The 6,407-nt window shown below is 40.0% G+C and overlaps 1 long non-coding RNA gene across 1 annotated transcript; it reads right to left on the bottom strand.

Moving 5' to 3' along the window:
- Nucleotides 1-873: 873 nt before the first annotated feature.
- Nucleotides 874-4,304, bottom strand: LOC119722726. Its single transcript, XR_005270473.1, has 2 exons — nt 4,099-4,304; nt 874-978 (listed from the first exon to the last, which is right to left on the bottom strand). It is a non-coding gene; the product is annotated as an uncharacterized LOC119722726 (long non-coding RNA).
- Nucleotides 4,305-6,407: the final 2,103 nt, after the last annotated feature.

Raw genomic sequence — 6,407 nt, forward strand, 5'->3', positions numbered from 1 at the left:
TTCATATACCGTAAATATCAACTGGAACTCATACAAGTGTTAAAGGCAGGTCATTTGTGGGTTTTTTTGTTGGTTTTTTTAAGTCAACAAAAGCGCTCAACATCTAAAGACGAGTGCTCAACAACTAATTTGATAAAGTTTTAGCTCAGTGAATGCTGTGTATTATTTATGCACTCTTCTCCATGCCCAACCAAATTAGTTCATCATTGTGATTTGTAAGCACTGCAAATCCTCCGTACAACCATAGCCCCATAGCTCCCCGGAGTGGTACAACAGAACTCAATGATCTGCAACCTCCAAAAATAACGCGACATGTGGATTTTACTGCAGCAAACTATCACGTTATCACGTGCAACAGCAACCCATGCAAGCAGCCAAAACACCGCTAAGGCGCTCAAAAACACACACACAGCGCATAGTGCATCAAAGATTGTACGATATCCGGGAATGCATATTGCGCATTCACGGCTGTTTATAGTGTACGACTCAACTGCACCACCAACGAAGTATCGCAACTAAACACAACCCCTCTGGTTCTGGCCGTTACCACCCGCAGCGGGGAGAACCAAAAGCGGGCAGCAGAGGGCAGACACACAACTTTCGTAACAGCCACACGACGGCCAATGGAAAAAGAAAACGCCCGGGTTACCCAAACTTTATAACTATGAATGAACAATATTGACCAATTCCAAATTTTCTCCCGCATTTTGCAGCGGGCATTTGGCGCCCGGGAGCCGACGCACCGGAATCCTTTGTTGAACAAACATTTTTTGTAACTTTGTTCTTATAGATATAGATTTCCATGCAAAGTTATCCAATAACAATTTGAAAGTTGCCTTACCCTGACTTCTGGCTTCAGTCTTTGATGATCCCGCGATGATCAGCAGCAAAACGACGAGGCAAACTTGCAGCAGCATAAACGACCTCCAGGAGGACAACACTGGGCCGGCTTCCATTGTGCTGCAGCAGACAAATTATCTATTTGGCAAAAATTTCAACAAATTGTTTCCTGGATATTAAAATTTCAAAATGGTACAGTCTACAGGGTGAGTAAAAAAATGAAAGCCAAAAGTCGGGACTATTGTTTAAGTGAAGTTCTGCATGTAGTAATTTCAAAATCTAGGAGAAAGCTCATTTCATAAGCTTTCTTTTAGTAAAGGAAAGCTTATGAATTGGGCTTTCATATCCTAGATTTTGAAAGTGCTACAAGCAGAACTTCACTAAAACAACGGTCCTGACATTTGGGTTTCGGTTTTTTTTAATCACCCTGCACATGTTACAGACACCTAGACAGAACCAGTATGTACAGGAAAAGACACACTTGCTCTATGCTCTATGGTTGTACAGCGATACATACTGGCACCCAAGTGTACTCAGACCAACAGCACCTAACCCAACCCACGCCAAGCCCAAGGCCAAATTTCACTACGACAGGTTGACACTGGTAGGGAAAAAGTCCTCTTTTGAACATTTTTATCACCTTACAAGACCAACTGACACTCTCTGCATTGTTACGCATATATCGTTCTGCAGTGGTTGTCTGTGGTGTACATGTATGTCATCGGCCCCTGGGACATGTTCTCAGGATTACAGATTCTCTGAACAGATAGCCGGCTTACAAGTTCGAAAAGGAAAAGGACATAAATCAAATCTCCAATAATCTCATCAGAATTTAAGTGATGATCCTCTTTTGTAAAAAAAAAAAAAAAACACTCTAAAAAAAAACAGAAAGACATTCCCTCCGGTCCTGTTTCTGTACGTAAAAAGTTTAGTGCACTCTTCAGGCCCGGCACTTTTGTTATCAACTCAAGGCCAAATTCAACAACCATGAATGAACAATATTATCGCTTGTCAAAGTTTATTTTGTCAGACCATAGAAAAACACCTTTCTCTGTGGTCAGACACTGAAGGTTCTGTATCCATAGTTTTTCCCCCTTGTTACCAAAATATCGGTGGGATGCTGTGGTCCAATGGTTACGGTGTTTGACTTGTGTGCCGTGGTACATGGGTTCGAACCCTGACAGGGAACATGGTGCTTGTGCGCTTGGGCAAGGCACTTAAAATATTACAATTGCCTCTCTCCACCCAGGAGTATAGATGGGTGAAGGTAGAGACCATATTGCGTGGATCTCGAGCTGCTGCAGGATCTCATTCCTGATGAACAGGGATAGTAATTGTGATGCGCATTCGATCATAATAGATGTGATCAGGCTAAATGAGTCGTTTGTGGGGAATTTTCATTTGGAGATTCAGGCCAAAATAGGACCATTTCATCACATTTCTTGGTTCTCCAACTTCCATAATTTTTGAACTAAAGATGGTACAAGCATACTGTTTTCACAGCAGTAATGCTGAGATTATGCTCTTTTGAAATCTGTTAAAAAAAAAAAATGACCAAGGGTCGACAAACGACTCATTTAGCTTGATCGCATCACATATTATTATGGAATTTGCGCAATATAAATGTATATATTATTAATAAATAATTAATTTTTATCATTTTCACAGATTTAAAGCAACTCCGATTTTGTGTGGGAAATTTATCCTGTTTTTCAGTTCAGGGAAATAAAATTCTTACAACTTTCAATGCATGAGATCGTTTTCCTGTATGGCTTCATCAGGCGAAACAAGTTCATCGTATCCGTACCCAAAATGAAGTGAAATACTCAAGTGAACCTGCTGTGGGCCTGTGGCCTGGGGGCCATTGGGTCCCCCCCCCCCAACTTTTCCCTATGGGGGACCCCACTCACGTCCCACAATAGAGTACTCTTGATCTTGGAGAAGGCCGGGAAAGATTTCCATATACGAAGTTCACTCAACACTCTGTGTACAAACCCTATGAGAGTGGACTGAAAAATTCTAAGTGTTTTCTAAGAAAATGCTTGTATTTTCTCACTGCTCAAATTGACTTTGATGACATGAAATTGCTATCTGGGGGCTTGTTAGTCAACACAGAGGAAAATTAGTGAACTTCGCATATGGTAATCTTGCCGAAGGCCGCCCCTATTGATGAATGAGGTTTAGCGACCCTCCCCCCCCCCCCCACGGGTGGAGCTTTTGCCCCTCCCCCACTTTCCAAAGTGTTCCATCTCCACTGCTGACAGTTCTGTGTTAGCAATACATGGTGTAGGCCTATGAGAGTCCCAAAACTGACCTTGAAAATATGTAACACATGAAAACAGACTAACTCATGATTCAACCCGTGGAAAGAATGTGCTTTGTAGACACCACTTTGTGGGTTTAACTTGTATACAAAGATGGAGTTATAAAGGAAGGAGAGACAAGAAGATTCGGAAAGATTTCCATATACGAAGTTCACTCAACACTCTGTGTACAAACCCTATGAGATTGGACTGAACATTTTTTAAGTGTTTTCTAAGAAAATGCTTGTATTTTCTCACTGCTCAAATTGACTTTGATGACATGAAATTGCTATCTGGGGGCTTGTTAGTCAATACAGAGGAAAATTAGTGAACTTCGTATATGGAAATCTTTCCAAGGATTCCAATAAAATTGAATTTTTTCCCCCCAGATTCATGTCTTACCAACATTTTTGCAATGACCGACCTCTATTGAGATGATACATGATGAATAAAGTGGCGTCAATTTGCAACATTCTTCAATTCCCACATCTCATCACATTGTTAAACACTGTGCCAGCCAGTCTAGTCTTATTTTTAATACTCATAGTCATACTGTTTCAAATTGAAATCACTTGGCCATAAGTGCATGAAGTGCCATGTATCTAGGTGCAAAATATTTTTTCAAAAGTCTCCTTTAAAAATTGATTTCAGAATTCGAACTTGGCTGGTGAAATACAGAGAACCTTGTCTTTGCCTAATGAAAAATGTGAAGATATTTGTCGGCTAATTTAATACTAGGTTAAAGAGTGAGTAAAGACTAAAGTTAGCCTGATTTAGTTTTGCATCTGACCCCGATGTCTCAGTGTACTCATGGAGCAATAAAAACACAGTAAAGTTGGTAACAGGTGCCTAACAAAATGCAGGTGGGAAAACCAATCAATTATCAAGTAAATTGAACACTTTATAAAAATACATCCCAATGTTTTACATCAAGTCAGAAGGGAAGGTAACTCACTTTACTGCTGGATACTGAAATTATCTTGCACGGCAAAGCAATCCCATAGATCACAGCTAGCAAAAGACCCGTCTTTTTACCGGGAAAGTAGGCCTAGTTTTTACTCCACCACGCTCGTCAAGTACTCGTGGTCCGTGGTCCGGTCGTCGATCTCCTATCCTCCAGCATGGTATGAGTAGGCGGCCGGATATGTACGCACGTACGTGTATACACTTCAACCACGTGTAGTATTGGTCTCGCCCATTTGTATTAGGGTAATTCTTTTTGAGTATTACCCCAAAAATGTATATAATTCCACTCCCAGAGAGCACATTCAAAATTTTGCTGATTAAATTTACACACACAGTTAAATGATCATACACCCTTATTTATTAGAAGGGGGATACGTTCAAGTTTACTGGGTAATTTTGTGAATGATGCGCACTCTTTTTCCTCTTAGCATAATGCACCGTCCCAATATTGTAAGCCGCCAAAAGGTAAACTTGTAGGGAACTTTTAGTGCGGTCGTACCGTGCGTGCAGCCGGCCGGTGACATATAAAAAGTCCCAACTTCTCGTTATTTGATTATGTCCGATAAACAAGAATTTATGCAATAGATGATCACATCCACTAAATAATAGCCACATGCAAGGCATTCTTCAAGTACCTTTTTTCTGGGGCAGTTTTTATGAATCACGTTATATGCAAAATGAGTTTCAAGAGTGGCTTTCTTTGAAAGCCGAAAGGGGGCGCTGCTCAATTTGCGAGAACAGGAGGATTTGTTTCACTCGCTGCATTAATCATTGCCCCTAAAATCCTTGTTCTAAATATTCCCCTTATAACAAAAGAATACCAAAACTATTAGGAACAATGTTTTTACCAAAGAATGCCACAGGCATGCGGTGAAATTTGTCGTCGGGAGTTTTAAATGTTAACAACATGCTGTAAATTCAATCTGATACCTCAACTGGAAAATACCAACTTAATTCCACTGGGAAAAAAAACCCACTGTGGCCACATATAAAAAGCAAATGCGCAGAGCGCCTCCATTTTCAATTCCGATGGTTTTAGACCTGCCAATTGACTCCCATAGACCTAAGTGATAATTACGCGGGTTTTTTTTTTAATGCTCACATCTCCAAGGCGTTTGAAATTTTATTAAATACATCTAGTATTTCTTGAGTTGCTGCCCCCAAAACGAGTTTGTTCCGTATTTCAAAATTGAAATTTCGTCCAGTGATTTGTCATGATGACTGTGTAAAATTATGAGATTAAATGCTCACATCTCCAAGGCGTTTGAAATTTTATTAAATACATCTAGTATTTCTTGAGTTGCTGCCCCCAAAACGAGTTTGTTCCGTATTTCAAAATTGAAATTTCGTCCAGTGATTTGTCATGATGACTGTGTAAAATTATGAGATTAAATTTAATGGGAAACCGTCAAACAATACCAAAAAAATATGACCGAAGTAAATACAGTATTTTAAACGCGAAAAATACAAACCGAATGAAAAAAAATCCCAGAAAGTCAACGTCCGTGAAAAATAACACACTCGTTATTTGGGCAATAACCCGAGCCCACGAGGCCGGCCAGCTGTATTAAGTTGTAAGCTCGGCCAGTGATAGGTCTTGATGTGTTACATAAGGAGATTTAATTTCGTGAGAAACCGTCAAACAACTGAAAGTTTCTTTCCAGAAATGTCGCGCTAAATAAGACTAGTGGTCTCGCACCATCAAGACAAACGTGCGGTTGCACCTACTTTAAGTTTCGTTCAATAGAGGGCGCGCCACATAAATAGTGGTCTCCTCAACGCGTCACCACAGATGCTGCACTATTTGAACAAAAAGAACAAACTCGTTTCAGATAAACTACTAAAAAAATACAGGATGTATTAAATTGAAATTTCGTGCACTTAGTTTCCACGATGTGTTACATGAGTGTATTGAATATCACGAAAAACCGTGGAACAATAAATAAAATATGATCGTAACAATGTAGTGTTTTAAAAGCGAAAAATCCACGTTGACTTCCATTCGGATTGCATTTGTCGCGCTTAAAACATTGTGTTGTTACGATCATAATTGTTTCATTGTTTGACGGTTTCTTAATTAATTAAATCTCGCAATGTAAAACATAATGATAAATCAGTGTACGAAAATTTAGTTTACTACATCATGTATTTCAAGAGTTGTCCTCCAAAACGAGTTTGGTGGTGGACATCGAGACCCACTATTTATTCGGCGCGCCCTCTATGGAAAGAAAATTAATAGGCGTGCGAGACCACTAGGTGTGCAGACCTGTGATTGGCCCCAAATTGCCTACGCTAGCC

This window comes from Patiria miniata, unplaced genomic scaffold (assembly GCF_015706575.1).
Source record: "Patiria miniata isolate m_02_andy unplaced genomic scaffold, ASM1570657v1 HiC_scaffold_16, whole genome shotgun sequence".
NCBI lineage: Eukaryota > Metazoa > Echinodermata > Asteroidea > Valvatida > Asterinidae > Patiria > Patiria miniata.